At 38.6% G+C, this 17202-nt stretch overlaps 2 protein-coding genes and 1 long non-coding RNA gene across 4 annotated transcripts in view; 2 read left to right on the forward strand and 1 right to left on the reverse strand.

The window, feature by feature from the left end:
* The window catches only part of LOC119484981 (NACHT, LRR and PYD domains-containing protein 12-like), a 956516-nt gene that overhangs the window by 66722 nt on the left and 872592 nt on the right, over window positions 1–17202 (reverse strand). The gene's annotated exons all lie outside the window — the stretch shown is intronic.
* LOC119485014 overlaps window positions 1–17202 on the forward strand; it is a 59830-nt gene that overhangs the window by 26682 nt on the left and 15946 nt on the right. The gene's annotated exons all lie outside the window — the stretch shown is intronic.
* On the forward strand, window positions 1489–16891 carry LOC119485045. The gene is made up of 3 exons (XR_005206164.1): window positions 1489–1677; window positions 3730–3903; window positions 16833–16891. It is a non-coding gene; the product is annotated as an uncharacterized LOC119485045 (long non-coding RNA).

Below are 17202 nucleotides of genomic sequence, written 5' to 3' on the forward strand. Positions count from 1 at the left end.
CAGATCCCTCCTGCATGTGTTGACAGGGTAACAGAAGTACGAGGCTTCACTGACGCCCAGAAGGAGGAGTACTTCAGGAGGAGAGTCAATGAGGAAGAGCTGTCCAGCAGAATCATCTCACACATCAAGACATACAGGAGCCTCCACATCATGTGTCTAATCCCAGTCTTCTGCTGGATCACTGCTACAGTTCTGGACCACATGTTGACTACAGACCAGAGTGGAGAGCTGCCCAAGACCCTGACTGACATGTACTCACACTTCCTGGTGGTTCAGACAAAGAGGAAGAAGCAGAAGTATGGTGAGGGACATGAGACGAGTCCACAGGAGCTGACGGAAGCTGAGAGGAAAGTTCTTCTGAAGCTGGGGAGGCTGGCGTTTGAACAGCTGGAGAAAGGAAACATCATGTTCTACCAAGAAGACCTGGAGCGGTGTGGTCTGGATGTCACAGAGGCCTCGGTGTACTCAGGAGTTTGTACAGAGATCTTCAAAAGAGAGAGTGTGATCTTCAAGGAAACAGTCTACAGCTTTGTTCACCTGAGCGTTCAGGAGTTTCTGGCTGCTGTCTACATGTTCCACTGTTACACAAACAGGAACACAAAGGTACTGAAGGCCTTCCTGGGAGAAGACTTCAAGCACAGAGAGTCAAACCCAAAGTCTTTTCTCAACATCTCTAAGTATTTTGGAAGCCGTGCTAGTCGTGGCAACAATGATCATTACCCATCTCTGGATGTCTTCCTGAAGAGAGCCATGGAGAAATCCCTCGAAAGTAAAAATGGCCACCTGGACCTGTTTGTTCGCTTCCTTCATGGCCTCTCTGTGGAGTCAAACCAGAAGCTCTTAGGAGGTCTGTTGGGTTGGACAAAGAACAGTTCAGGAAGCATCCAGAGAGCCATTAAAAACCTGAAGAAGATGAACAGAGATAATACCTCTCCTGAAAGAAGCATCAACATCTTCCACTGTCTGACGGAGATGAACGACCACTCGGTACATCAGGAGATCCAAGAGTTCCTGAAGTCAGAGAACAGATCAGAGAAGAAACTCTCTGAGATCCACTGCTCAGCTCTGGCCTACATGCTGCAGATGTTAGAGGAGGTTCCGGATGAGTTGGACCTGAAGAAGTACAACACATCACTAGAGGGACGACGGAGACTGATTCCAGCTGTGAGGAACTGCAGAAAAGCTCTGTAAGTCCAGATGTGATTAACTTTATAGATCAGTGTAGATTAGTAGTTTAGTTCTTCAAATATACACACTATAAATTATTCTTAAAATATAATATTCTTATAAGTGTTCCACGTGTTTATTACATGAATATGTCAGTTGTATTTGGTCACAGATGTTCTTGAGCTGTTTCAGATGTTGACTTCAAAATGTTTCAGTAGTTTGTGTTTCTAGCTGTCAAGTTAATGAACACTTATTCTATTTATTTCTAATAATTGTTACATTTTACAGTTTTTTCTGATTTATGTTTTTGGGTGATGGAGACGACATGTGAACCTGGTAAAACAAATGAAAAGAACAAAAGATCAGCTGTCTGGTGGAGCGCTGGGTCTAACCGGTGTAACGGCAGCAACAGAACGTTTGCTGATCCGGTGGGGAGTCGGGGCGGTCCTGGGATCAGAGTCCTGGTGCTGGGTTTACACTGGCTGAATATGAGCTAACTGCTAACTAGGGGTACGTCTCCTGGAGCTGCCGCACACTCTACTCCCGGCGAAGCAGCCTCCCGGCGGCGAGGAGGACGAGGCGGGGGGGCGAGTCGATTTCTCATTTCTTCTTCTTCTAATTTCATCCAGACGGTCCGTTCAGAGCATGTCTGTTCAGAACGGGCCGAATGCTTGGCTTGTAGTGTTGCTGCTTGCAGCTACTCACGGTTAGGAACACCAGTGAAATACACTCTGATTCACAGGAAGAAACAGACCCCGGTAGCTGTTACTCACAGTCAGAAACATCGGTGAAATACATTTAGCAGAGGTCATTTCCAAATAGGTGTATTAGTTGCTTGCTTTGACATAACCACCGCAGCTATAAAGTAGAGCAATCTAAAGTTTTAACATTAGCATTAGCTTGGGTTGTGCCAGTGTAAAATATTTCAATCTGGTTTGATATTAAGCCAAACACTGGACCGGACTGGTGTACCGAATCTTACCACGAGGTGTTGCACTTCACTCAGCAGCAGCAGAGAGCCCATGAATGAGAGTGGAGCGACTCCAGTCCACTTGATGGCAGTAATGCACCTCTAAGCTGGTTTGCTAACCGCCAATAAACACTAAAGAAGAAGAAGAAGCGGCACCACATTACACCTTACCTCGTGTGTTTTTGGGCTCATCTCTTTCGTTGGCTTCAAATCCAAAATGTTGCCGCAGTTTTACAGATAATGAATGAATGAATGAGACCAGCTCTGCCATGTCTCGTCTCGTCACCCCAAAAAACACATGAACTTCCTCGTAAACAAACCTCTTCTTGTTTCTATACCAGCATAATATCATAATATTACGTTAATCACGTTGTCATATTGCTTATTAGTAATGCAATACAGGCTGGATTTAGCACTGTGACTGTCGGCACAGGTTGTTGATGTAGGATACTTTTTAATTTGCCAGAATGTGTCATAATGACAAATGTCGGTTCCGCCGGTTAGCATAAAATCAAACCGGTTTAAGCTCGTACACCGGACCGGACCGGACCGGATGGGTAAAACCGAAAATCACCCAACTCTAGCATTAGCCACCGTAAACTACTGATCATACGAGACCAAGATAGTTGTTGTAAAACCCCTGAGTGTGTTGAATCGAGCAATGGTGCATTTTATTTCTCATAAATTCAAGTTGTGTTCCATAATTGTGTTTTTAAGTCTTTCCTTTTATTCTGTTCCTCACAGAAGGAAACTCAGGTGTTTCTCTCTCTTGTTGCTGTAGAGAAGAGTAGTAACAGGAAATACACAGCTTCCACCAATAACAGCCGTCTGATGAATATATAACAGCAGAATGGTAGAATTCAGACTTTCAAGAGATCTTAAACACACCAAAGATCAATGTTGTGTTTTTAATGCTGAAACACTGATAACATCTTTCTGATGACATTATGTTGAAAATAATGAAACCTTATTGGTTCATTAATTGTGTTTGTGAGCTGAATATGTTTGATGCTCAGAAAAGAGTGTTAATGACAAAACGCCATGCAGTCATCAAAATATCTAATTATATGAATGTTTGATCATGTACAGGTCTAATATTATTACATGATCTGTTTCATTTCTCTGCCGTTTGGCAGCAGTCACTAAATTTTCCCATTTATGGATGTGAACCTGACAGCAGCAGGTAGCTAGAGGTCAACTTTATCAACTGTATTATTATTACTTATTCACTGAGTTTTAAAAATGCTTTTCTAATCAAGAAGGCCTCATGCTAACTTTGTGGAGACACACCTGGGATCAGATCTCACTGACAGACTGGACATTAGGGAAGCCTCAATGTAACTACATGTTCTCTCTCTTCATCTGCAAGATTAAAGAAAAACAAAGATTAAAAGTCTGCAGGTTTGAGAGAGAGTGATGAGAATTATTGTTTCATGTCAAACAGTGAGATAAGATTAGCTGAACCACTGATGTGAGGAGCAAATGTTAATCAAAGAAGTATATATCAAACTGTTTAGTCATCAAATGCATGAGGTAAATATTAACTGTCCTCTTTCATAATAACATATTTTGTAATTTTTGTGTCATGACAGACTTTCTGGCTGTAGACTCTCAGATACTCACTGTGAAGTTGTGGCCTCAGCTCTGAAGTCCAACCCCTCCCATCTGAGAGAGCTGAACCTGAGTGAAAACGACCTGGAGGATTCAGGATTGAAACTGCTGTCTGCTGGACTGGAGAGTCCAAACTGTAGACTGGAGACTCTGAGGTCAGTTCACTGACTGTAGCTCATGTAGTTTGTACACACACTCTCTGCACTGGCTCTGCTCCAGATGGCTCTAGAGAGGGACTTTCACGTTTTCAGGACGGCCACCATAGCTCTCCAACACGCTTGGCACACAGGAGAGGCTTCAGTTGGTTGTAATCTCCTCACCTCACCGCTAGACACTGCCAGATCCTACACTCTGGACCTTTAACCACAGACCCTATTTCAGGTTTCTAACAGACGAGGGAACAGGAAGTGCTAACATGCTGACTCATCTCTGGGTTTTAGGATTCATTCCTGTAGCTCTCTATTTGAACATGTTTAAAGGTGCAGCACTCTTCAACAAACACATATTGCGACAACTTAAAGGCATATAAGTGATGATTATGAACGACACCATCTAATTAGAGGTTTCTATGGTTCTAAGTTATTCCTGCGTTCTTTTTGACAGCAGATCTAACTGTGCTCTGTTTTCATGTCAGCATTGTCTAATTCTTTTAAGCTGCAGACATTTATATTACAACAAAAACCAAATAAATATTCTGCATCAGAAACATCTTTGCAGGTTCATATTTTTTTCAAGTCTATCTGAATACAATACTCACATGTTCATATGTACATTCAAAGAGTTATTGACGTCTGTCATCATTCCTTCTGTCTGTGAAGCCATCCCCGTTTAACATGAGTGTTACGAGATGAGGACTAAATCCACAGTCTTGTTCTGTGTAAAATGACCTGCAAAGTTCATCTTAAACTAATCGGAGGCAAATCAAATATCACTATATTTTTGACCAAATACTTCGATATCGATATTGACACAATATTGTAGGGTTGACCATTGGTGCTTTCACAAAATATTTACACAATGAGATTTCTGATAAATAACCATCAGTAATGTGGATCTCATGACGAAGTGTAAATGACAAATAATAGAACAGTCTGGTAAGTTCAGAAAATGACATCACTTTACTGTAATGTAGCCTTTAAAACCAGGAAAAGACAACCCTTATGCCATATCACAATATCAACAATCTAAGATGATATCTCGTCTCATATCACGATATCGATATAATATGGATATATTGCCTAGCCTTAGTATGTATCCAGTCAGTATGTTTTGTTTGACAGTTTCCTTGTTGAGCTGCAGGAGGATTAGTAACTCAAAGAGGGAAGTTGGTACTAAACAGTCTGTAACTTTGGTAGACACTAGGGGCGGCAAAAAAATCAATTCAGCTATATATCGCAATTTATTTATTTTTTAACGATTTCTAAATATATGTTGTAACGCCAGAATCAATATATTTGCTTCATTTGAGTCTCTGTGGAGGTAGAAGGAAGTTACCGCATTAATTGTTGTAGTCTGAGTAACGTGACGTCATATCCGTTCCAACCAAAACAAACCTCAGAGTCTAAACCATTGGAGGGTCAGCGTGGATACGACCTGCACCCTCCCATGTTAAATCCAGCGTGGTAAACACTACACATCCAGTAAAGGATGGAAACACTTTGGGTTTCACACATTGACAGGAAAAGCAGAGCTAGACAGAGCAGAGCTAAAGCTGCATGCTAACTCTGTCACGGACAGGAAACGTTATGGTATGACAGTAACGTGGCGGTGGAGCCGGCCGTCGCTCTCGTCTCCGTGGTCAAACGGGCCGACGCTACGACTGTAGAGCACCCAGATACTGACATTTATGTTCTCTGCATTGAAACGGCCCGATGGAGCTGACCATGGATGGATACAGAGAACGGAGCTGACGGGAGAGCTAGAGACCACCTTGGAGAAGTTACAGGAAGTAGACACGTGGGACTACGTCCGCTTTTCAAAATAAGGTGTTAACAAAGGGAACTGTATCTACTAAATACATCTATGGAAATAAGATCGATGGATTATATTCACCAGAAGTATAAAACATTACATGTCCCTTATAAATTAAAAAGAAAATACCACTAATCTGTGAGGGAAATGTCTTTATTCTTTGATTTTTGGGTTGCTGGATAAAAAATTTAATGTTGTAGTGTTAAAAAAGTTAACAAAATTCACAATACTATCACAATACATATCGAATCGTGATAGTATTGAATACGGAAATAGTTGAATCGTCCTAGTAAACACCTACTTGATTTGTCCGACTCAGACTGCTGAATCTTCATATTAATTTCAGTTGAACTTCTGAGGTCATTTCTTACAGTGTAGTTGTGTTATGAAGGGACCACTTCACAGGAGGAATGATTATTGCCACCAATAACTCTTTTAATGTACATATAACATGTGGCTGTTGTTTACAGACACACTTGAACAAATGTGGACCTTTCCTGTAAATTACATAAACCTGCTAAGCTCCCAGATACAGTGAGAAGAAGGCCATGTAATAAATGAAGTAATGAAGTCCAACGTCTGATTTGATATTGATCCTCTAATTCCAGACTTGACTGAGATCAGCAGCATGTTATTGATATTCCAAAGGAATTATGGATTATCCGATGATACCCAGACCAACGTGATTCCATTTTTCGTTTTTGGTTTAAAACGAAAAAACAAGAAACCCACGTGACTCCTGTTCTTCGGTCAAAAATGAATGATGATAAAAGGAATTCGCAAAAAACTAAAACGGCCCGGGTTGGATCCGTTTTTTTTCTGAAACGAAAAACGAAAAACAAAAAAAAAAGTTTTTTCGTTTTTAAATTCCAAAGGAATTACGGATTATCCGATGATACCCAGACCAATTAAGTCATAAAATGATTATACACCTAATAAACATTAGGAACATTCATACAAAACAAATTATGAACTTTGCATTATCATAGTCCTATTACAGTCCAGACCTTTCTAACAATGAGAGCTCTGTTTCGGTCTGGGTATCATCGGATAATCCGTTTTTCCTTTGGAATTCAGAAAGGAAAAAACTTTTTTTTAATTTTTTCGTTTTAAACCAAAAACGAGAAAACGGCCGTTTTCTCGTTTTTCGTTTCTGAATCAAAAAATTAAAAACGAACCCAAACCGGGCCGTTTTTTTGTTTTTGCGAATTCCTTTTCTCATTACTCGTTTTGAATTGAAGAACGGAAGTCACGTGGGTTTTTCGTTTTTTCGTTTTAAACCACAAACGAAAAATGGAATCACGTGGTGACAGAGCTTTATTCTGTCTAGCTGGCATTAATGTCATAATCGCTTGTTGAAAAATCAGCATTATCATGATGTAGAACTACTCGGCTACAGCCTTCCTAATGGAGTGAAGGGATCAGGTGGAAGTGTCAGGTGTGTTGAAAGGAGTAGCCACATAGTGCTTCTCACCTGCCGACATAAAGAAACAGCCCATAGTAAGAGTGTGAGAGAGAAAAGTGTCAATTATGCGAGAGTTCTGTATAACATCTGTAGAGACCCTCCCTGTTGTATAACATCTGTAGAAACCCTCCCTGTAATTTATCACACACTTTTTGGATAAAAGACATTCATGTGTTAATGAAAAGAACAAAAAAAAAAATATCTATGTATGTATTTATTTGTGTATTTATTTATTCTATTTATCTTCTACTGTTACTTTGATCCTGTGCTTAAATAATGTTACACTTTTATAGAATGACCAAACTATCTTCTTGGCTTTTATTTTGACATGTTTGCCTTCACTTCCTGGTCACGTGACTGCCGTTCTCCGCTCTTCGATTCAAAAGAGAAAATGACAGAAAGAAACTTGAAGAAACTAAAATCGGATCGTTTTTTTAATTTGGTTTTTTCGTTTTTCGTTTGGAAACAAAAAACAAACAGAGCACCACGTGATTCCATTTTTCGTTTGTGGTTTAAAACGAAAAAACGAAAAACCCACGTGACTCCCGTTCTTCAATTCAAAATGAATAATGAGAAAAGGAATTCGCAAAAACAAAAAACGGCCCGGTTTGGGTTCGTTTTTCATTTTTTGATTCAGAAACGAAAAAAACAAAAAAATAAAAAAACGTTTTTTCCTTTCTGAATTCCAAAAGAAAAACGGATTATCCAATGATACCCAGACCCAGACCGACCTGTTTCACTGTTTGTATTTGACAGTTTTTAACCTGCATCCTGTTGGCTTCAGGTGTTTGGAGTTTACATTTTCTAAACTTCAACGTTCTAAACCTTCTTCAGCTCTGAACACATTATTAAACATTGAATGATTTCAAGCTGGAACGTTGTCTTCTAAACTTACATCATTTATTCTTTATTCAGATTGTGGGGCTGCAGGTTGTCAGAGATCAGCTGTGCTTCTCTGGCCTCAGCTCTGAAGTCCAACCCCTCCCATCTGAGAGCGCTGGATCTGAGTAACAACGAGCTGAAGGATTCAGGAGTGAAGCTCCTGTGTGGTTTTCTGGAGAGTCCACACTGTAGACTGGAGACTCTGAGGTCAGTTCACTGACTCTCTGTTACTATTATACATCTTATATGTTTAATTAACAATTGAACCGGATTTATGTACAAACATAACTTACATCCATAAAGTTGTTAATGTCCTTTTCTTCATATTTTCATGTTTCTTGAACTAAATTCAGTCTGCAGTCACTAAAGACTTGTTTCTTAAAGAAAGTGTAGAAAATGTCCACTGTTAGTTGTTAAAGTAAATTAATGTTTATCATTGTTGGTAAATGGTCACATCTGGATACAGAAGATCCTCTGAACTCATATCTGTTTTACATTGATCAAGTTTACTTCATGAAGTAGAAATATTTCTCTGGTTTCTGATTGTTTCAACGTGTTCCACAAATAATGTCTGATCATTGATATTGATCCTTCAGCACACACACATAGATGAACACAGAGATCAGCAGCATGTTATTGATGTGTGTTGACATGATCAGGTGTATGAATGTTGTGGTGACATCTGTATGATGTCTGTAGAAGGCTGACATTATGATGATCCACAATAACATAATGACAAAATCACTCTACTCATTTTAGGGAAAAGCTCATTGATTAGGACATAGTGATGCTGAGCTACACATTTAAAACCTGAACACATCTGACTGGATTATAAAGTGATTTTATCTTCATCATTTATTCTTTATTCAGATTGATGGGCTGCAGTTTGTCAGAGATCAGCTGTGCTTCTCTGGCCTCAGCTCTGAAGTCCAACCCCTCCCATCTGAGAGAGTTGGATCTGAGTAGAAACAACCTGCAGGATTCAGGAGTGAAGCTTCTCTCTGGTTTTCTGGAGAGTCCACACTGTAGACTGGAGACTCTGAGGTCAGACACCATTTTTTACTTGTGTACTGAGATTAATATGATGTGAAAGTTGTGGTGACACTAAACTGCAGACATAAGGCTGATATTATACTGATCCACACTGAGTCTCTTAATGCTAAAGTCCATTTTCTCCTTCAGTGGTTTAGTCCATTGACAGTGGCAGAGCTATGATGAGCTACACATTTAAAACCTTCATAAATCACAACACCTGACTTCATCATGTTAAAATAAATTATTAAAAAAATACATAAATATGAGGAATAAATAAATAATCTCTATTTCAGCTATCAGACAATAACAAATATAATCACTTTTTGTTTTTTTTCCTGACTGATGTTTCACATAAGCTTCATATGTTGTAAAAGTCTTATCTTAAATATCTTTTGTTCACATTTCCACCACAAATCCATCCTGACATATTTGACATCTTTAGAAGCTTTGAGATGTTGAGTTGAATCTTGAATCAGTTTCTGTGGTTCTTATTTGTGTTTGGCTGCTCAACATGAGTTTGTATCGATGGATCCACTGGTGGAGCTGTCAGAGTTTAAGAGGTGAAGTCACTACGTCTTTATTGAAGTAGCAGCACGTTGTCATTAATATTAATGAGAGCTCTGTTTCACTGTTTGTATTTGACAGTTTTTAACCTGCATCCTGTTGGCTTCAGGTGTTTGGAGTTTACATTTTCTAAACTTCTACGTTCTAAACCTTCTTCAGCTCTGAACACATTATTAAACATTGAATGATTTCAAGCTGGAACGTTGTCTTCTAAACTTACATCATTTATTCTTTATTCAGATTGAGGTACTGCAGGTTGTCAGAGATCAGCTGTGCTTCCCTGGCCTCAGCTCTGAAGTCCAACCCCTCCCATCTGAGAGAGCTGGATCTGAGCCTCAACGACCTGAAGGATTCAGGAGTGAAGCTCCTGTGTGGTTTTCTGGAGAGTCCACACTGTAGACTGGAGACTCTGAGGTCAGACACCATTTTTTACTTGTGTACTGAGATTAATATGATGTGAAAGTTGTGGTGACACTAAACTGCAGACATCAGGCTGATATTATACTGATCCACACTGAGTATCTTAATGCTGAAGTCCATTTTCTTCTTCAGTGGTTTAGTCCATTGACTGTGGCAGAGCTATGATGAGCTACACATTTAAAACCTTCATAAATCACAACACCTGACTTCCATCATGTTAAAATAAATTATTAAAAAAATACATAAATATGAGGAATAAATAAATAATCTCTATTTCAGCTATCAGACAATAACAAATATATTCACTATTTGTTTTTTTTCCTGACTGATGTTTCACATAAGCTTCATATGTTGTAAAAGTCTTATCTTAAATATCTTTTGTTCACATTTCCACCACAAATCCATCCTGACATATTTGACATCTTTAGAAGCTTTGAGATCTTGAGTTGAATCTTGAATCAGTTTCTGTGGTTCTTATTTGTGTTTGGCTGCTCAACATGAGTTTGTATCGATGGATCCACTGGTGGAGCTGTCAGAGTTTAAGAGGTGAAGTCACTACGTCTTTATTGAAGTAGCAGCACGTTGTCATTAATATTAATGAGTGTAACTGAGGAATCTTTCTTAGGCTGGTGGATATATGACACTCGCCACTGGGTGTCGGTCAGGACACAAAACTCCACTCTCTGATAACTGTTAAATCCTCTCTTCTTTATTGATGGATGTAGGTTATGTGTGTTGTGGTCCTACAGAAACAAACAGACAAATACAATATCAGCTTACTTGACTAAAAGTAACTTACAATTTACCTAAATAATATAAGCAACTTAAACAGTAATGAATAAGCAGTGACATGTGGTGGCCGGAACATGCACGGCAGCGCAGCCTTAATTAACGACACTTATTACCTACGGACTGAACATGAGCTGAATACGAGGCAATGTGTAATGAGACACATTTAACTACTATATACAGTAGACAATACTGAAACAGAAATATAGCAATATAGTCAAATATCAATGCACGTGAATAAAGACTATGGAGAGCCTGATATCATTCCAATAGCATGCTCATTAGCCTATCCTGCGAGCACAGGGTCTGAGTCTGGGTATCATCGGATAATCCGTAATTCGTTTTGAATTCAAAAACGAAAGAACAAGTTTTTATTTTTTTCGTTTTAAACGGCCGTTTTTTGTTTTTTGGTTTCTGAATCAAAAAAGGAAAAACGGATCAAAACCGGGCCGTTTTTTGTTTTTGCGAATTCCTTTTCTCATTATTCATTTTTAATTGAAGAACAGGAGTCACGTGTTTTTTTTGTTTTTTCATTTTAAACCAAAAACGAAAAATGAAATCTTGTGGTGCTCTGTTTGTTTTTTGTTTCCAAACGAAAAACGAAAAAAACAAATTAAAAAAACGATCCGATTTAGTTTCTTCAAGTTTCTTTCTGTCATTTTCTCTTTTGAATCGAAGAGCGGAGAACGGCAGTCACGTGACCAGGAAGTGAAGGCAAACATGTCAAAATAAAAGCCAAGAAGATAGTTTGGTCATTCTATAAAAGTGTAACATTATTTAAGCACAGGATGGAGGTAACAGTAGAAGATAAATAGAATAAATAAATACATACTGTACCTAAAAAAGCCAAATTAATTATATATCCTAGACACATGCACTATGCCAAAATCATGGAAATTCTCAATAATTAGGCCTGTGCTAAAAAAGCCAGGCGCAAGTAAGCCAAATGATCTTCAGCCCATCGCAATAACCTCCATATTGTGTAAAACCATGGAATGAGTTATTGCCAGCCACCTGACCAGCACAGTGGCGACTAAGCTAGATCTGCTCCAGTTCACTTAAATAAGAGCGACAGAGTCCCAGACGACGCTGTGCTGACTCTGCTTAACACCGTCCACAAAACACCTTATGCATCCTAAAGGTTATGCCAGAGCTTTATTTGTGGACTTTAGCTCAGCTTTTAACTCAATGAAGACGCATATTCTCCTGAAAAGGCTCCTTGATCTCAACATCAACACAGGGTTAGTTGTGTGGATCAGAGGATCTGTGTCAGGGAGAACATGTCAGACAGGCTGCCCACAAGGCTGTGTTCTTTCCCCTGTGCTATTCTCTCTTTTTACTAATGAATTTATGATCAATGAGAAACATTTTAGACTGTTTAAGTATGTGGATGACATGGCCTTAGTTGGCCTTTTACAGGAAACAGGCCCACTAGGTGAAGCTGTCTATCTGGCCCACACTACAGCCCTTCAGACACGGTGTCACACTAGCCAGCTAGAAATCAATGTGGCTGAGACGAAAGAATTAATCATGTGCTGCACAAAACAACATCTGATCACAGAGCCAGTTTCACTTGATGGCCAACATGTTGAAACTGTGGAACACTTTAAATACCTCGGTACAGTCCTGGACACCCAGGTGAGCTTCTCTGTAAATACAGAGTATATTTTCAAGAGATGCTCACAGCGACTTTATCTTCTAAGGAAACTTAGTGGCCTCGGTGTCAGCCGGCAGATTTTAGAATTAGTGTACAAAACTATTGTTGAGAGTGTTTTAACCTTTAACCTTCCTGCCTGGTACGGTCACCTACACTGTAGATAGAAGAATAAACTGTCTAGGATTGTGTCAATGGCAGGCAAAATAGTTGGTAAACCCCAAAAGCCCTTGACTCAACTTTTTACAGAAAGGACGAGGAAGAAAGCGAGGAGCATCCTGGCAGATAGCTCCCATCCTCTCTGCAGCCAGTCGGGAGGCGCTATAGAGCCCCTCTGGCAACTAAACATGTGTTTAAAAAGTCTTTCATCCCAAATGCCATCAATACTCTTAACTCAACACAGTGACTGAGCAGATCTGAGCCACAGACACTGACATGAACTGTTTTAATGTGTAACATAACCTGTCTTTGTTTTTTACTAACTGCTGTCTGGTTTTTAATGTCTGTTGTTTTCTGTGTTTTGTGAGCTGAAGACAAATTTCCAGCCTGGTGGACAATACAGTTTGATTGTATTGATCAGATCATATTGAGGGGCCGTCAGCTTTACAATTTAGTTTGGAGGGAGATTCGGTATCAGTGAAGTCAGTGCATTTGATGAGTAGGCCTTCTGTGACGTTACCCACCGTAGGGGTCAGAGGTCACCGTAGGGGTCAGAGGTCACCACTCCTAAAATCCCCAAGGATTTTCTTTTCAGTCAAATTTTCAATTTTGACGCATTTAAAGATGAAAAGTCAAGTCAATAAACATGGTCAATGATAGATAAGTATGGTTGATCAGCATGTTTGCCAACCTTCAGACATCATAGTCTAATATGATGATTAATCAGCCTGAGTTCACTAAAAAACTGAAATCACTAACTTTCTGTATTCTGTTTGGTGGTTTATGATGCTTTTCAATCATTTCTAGTCTATTTGGTATAATATGTAATTTAGTTAATTTGTTCTACATCATGATAAGGCTGATTTTTCAACCAGTGGTTATGACATTAATGCTAGCTAGACAGAATAAAGCTCTGTCTGTCATGACAGTAGAACTGTACTGAAGGCCTTTCCTTTACTCGGGTGACTCTTTACAGCCATCTGAAGACAGCAGGTATCTGTTAAATCTACAGTATCTGGAGTGATGAAGTGGCATCTGTAGAGACCCTCCCTGTTGTATAACATCTGTAGAGACCCTCCCTGTAATTTATCACACACTTTTTGGATAAAAGACATTCATGTGTTAATTAAAAGAACAAAACAAAAAAATATCTATGTATGTATTTATTTGTGTATTTATTTATTCTATTTATCTTCTACTGTTACTTTGATCCTGTGCTTAAATAATGTTACACTTTTATAGAATGACCAAACTATCTTCTTGGCTTTTATTTTGACATGTTTGCCTTCACTTCCTGGTCACGTGACTGCCGTTCTCCGCTCTTCGATTCAAAAGAGAAAATGACAGAAAGAAACTTGAAGAAACTAAAATCGGATCGTTTTTTAATTTGTTTTTTTCGTTTTTCGTTTGGAAACAAAAAACAAACAGAGCACCACGTGATTCCATTTTTCGTTTTTGGTTTAAAACGAAAAAACAATAAAAAAACATTTTTTCGTTTTTGAATTCAAAAGGAATTACGGATTATCCGATGATACCCAGACATTAAGTCAAACAATTATTATACACCTAATAAACAATAGGAACATTCATACAAAACCAATGATGAACTTTGCATTATCATAGTCCTATTACAGTCCAGGCCTTTCTAACAATGAGAGCTCTGTTTCACTGTTTGTATTTGACAGTTTTTAACCTGCATCCTGTTGGCTTCAGGTGTTTGGAGTTTACATTTTCTAAACTTCTATGTTCTAAACCTTCTTCAGCTCTGAACACATTATTAAACATTGAATGATTTCAAGCAGGAACGTTGTCTTCTAAACTTACATCATTTATTCTTTATTCAGATTGATGAGCTGCAGTTTGTCAGAGATCAGCTGTGCTTCTCTGGCCTCAGCTCTGAAGTCCAACCCCTCCCATCTGAGAGAGCTGGATCTGAGTAACAACAACCTGAAGGATTCAGGAGTGAAGCTCCTGTCTGGTTTTCTGGAGAGTTCACACTGTAGACTGGAGACTCTGAGGTCAGACACCATTTTTTACTTGTGTACTGAGATTAATATGATGTGAAAGTTGTGGTGACACTAAACTGTAGACATCAGGCTGATATTATACTGATCCACACTGAGTATCTTAATGCTGAAGTCCATTTTCTTCTTCAGTGGTTTAGTCCATTGACAGTAGCAGAACTATGATGAGCTACACATTTAAAACCTTCATAAATCACAACACCTGACTTCCATCATGTTAAAATAAATTATTAAAAAAATACATGAATATGAGGAATAAATAAATAATCTCTATTTCAGCTATCAGACAATAACAAATATATTCAGTATTTGTTTTTTTTCCTGACTGATGTTTCACATAAGCTTCATATGTTGTAAAAGTCTTATCTTAAATATCTTTTGTTCACATTTCCACCACAAATCCATCATGACATATTTGACATCTTTAGAAACTTTGAGATGTTGAGTTGAATCTTGAATCAGTTTCTGTGGTTCTTATTTGTGTTTGTCTGCTCAACATGAGTTTGTATCGATGGATCCACTGGTGGAGCTGTCAGAGTTTAAGAGGTGAAGTCACTACGTCTTTATTGAAGTAGCAGCACGTTGTCATTAATATTAATGAGTGTAACTGAGGAATCTTTCTTAGGCTGGTGGATATATGACACTCGCCACTGGGTGTCGGTCAGGACACAAAACTCCACTCTCTGATAACTGTTAAATCCTCTCTTCTTTATTGATGGATGTAGGTTATGTGTGTTGTGGTCCTACAGAAACAAACAGACAAATACAATATCAGCTTACTTGACTAAAAGTAACGTACAATTTACCTAAATAATATAAGCAACTTAAACAGCAGTATTTCTTATGTTAATAATATAGCCACAGTGAACTCAATATATACTGTACATTTACACACAACCTGACAGCAACTATATACTGTAAAAACGTTTCTTTCAGTACAATATACACTGATTACCACAATACTATATAGCTGAATTAAAGTAATGAATAAGCAGTGACATGTGGTGGCCGGAACATGCACGGCAGCGCAGCCTTAATTAACTACACTTATTACCTACGGACTGGACATGAGCTGAACACAAGGCAATGTGTAATGAGACACATTTAACTACTATATACAGTAGACAATACTGTAACAGAAATATAGCAATATAGTCAAATATCAATGCACATGAATAAAGACTATGGAGAGCCTGATATCATTCCAATAGCATGCTCATTAGCCTATCCTGCGAGCATAGGGTCTGAGTCTGGGTATCATCGGATAATCCGTAATTCGTTTTGAATTCAAAAACGAAAGAACAAGTTTTTATTTTTTTCGTTTAACATCTGTAGAGACCCTCCCTGTAATTTATCACACACTTTTTGGATAAAAGACATTCATGTGTTAATGAAAAGAACAAAACAAAAAAATATCTATGCATGTATTTATTTGTGTATTTATTTATTCTATTTATCTTCTACTGTTACTTTGATCCTGTGCTTAAATGATGTTACACTTTTATAGAATGACCAAACTATCTTCTTGGCTTTTATTTTGACATGTTTGCCTTCACTTCCTGGTCACGTGACTGCCGTTCTCCGCTCCTCGATTCAAAAGAGAAAATGACAGAAAGAAACTTGAAGAAACTAAAATCGGATCGTTTTTTTAATTTGTTTTTTTCGTTTTTCGTTTGGAAACAAAAAACAAACAGAGCACCACATGATTCCGTTTTTCGTTTGTGGTTTAAAACGAAAAAACGAAAAACCCACGTGACTTCCGTTCTTCAATTCAAAATGAATAATGAGAAAAGGAATTCGCAAAAATAAAAAAACGGCCCGGTTTGGGTTCGTTTTTCATTTTTTGATTCAGAAACGAAAAAATAAAAAAACGTTTTTTCCTTTCTGAATTCCAAAGGAAAAACGGATTATCCGATGATACCCAGACCCAGACCGACCTGTTTCACTGTTTGTATTTGACAGTTTTTAACCTGCATCCTGTTGGCTTCAGGTGTTTGGAGTTTACATTTTCTAAACTTCTACGTTCTAAACCTTCTTCAGCTCTGAACACATTATTAAAAATTGAATGATTTCAAGCTGGAACGTTGTCTTCTAAACTTACATCATTTATTCTTTATTCAGATTGAGTGGCTGCAGGTTGTCAGAGATCAGCTGTGCTTCTCTGGCCTCAGCTCTGAAGTCCAACCCCTCCCATCTGAGAGAGCTGGATCTGAGTGTGAACGAGCTGCAGGATTCAGGAGTGAAGCTCCTGTGTGGTTTTCTGGAGAGTCCACACTGTAGACTGGAGACTCTGAGGTCAGACATCATGTTTTACTTGTGTACTGAGATTAATATGATGTGAAAGTTGTGGTGACACTAAACTGCAGACATCAGGCTGATATTATACTGATCCACACTGAGTATCTTAATGCTAAAGTCCATTTTCTTCTTCAGTGGTTTAGTCCATTGACAGTAGCAGAGCTATGATGAGCTACACATTTAAAACCTTCAT

This window comes from Sebastes umbrosus, chromosome 3 (genome assembly GCF_015220745.1).
Source record: "Sebastes umbrosus isolate fSebUmb1 chromosome 3, fSebUmb1.pri, whole genome shotgun sequence".
NCBI classification, from domain to species: Eukaryota; Metazoa; Chordata; class Actinopteri; order Perciformes; family Sebastidae; genus Sebastes; species Sebastes umbrosus.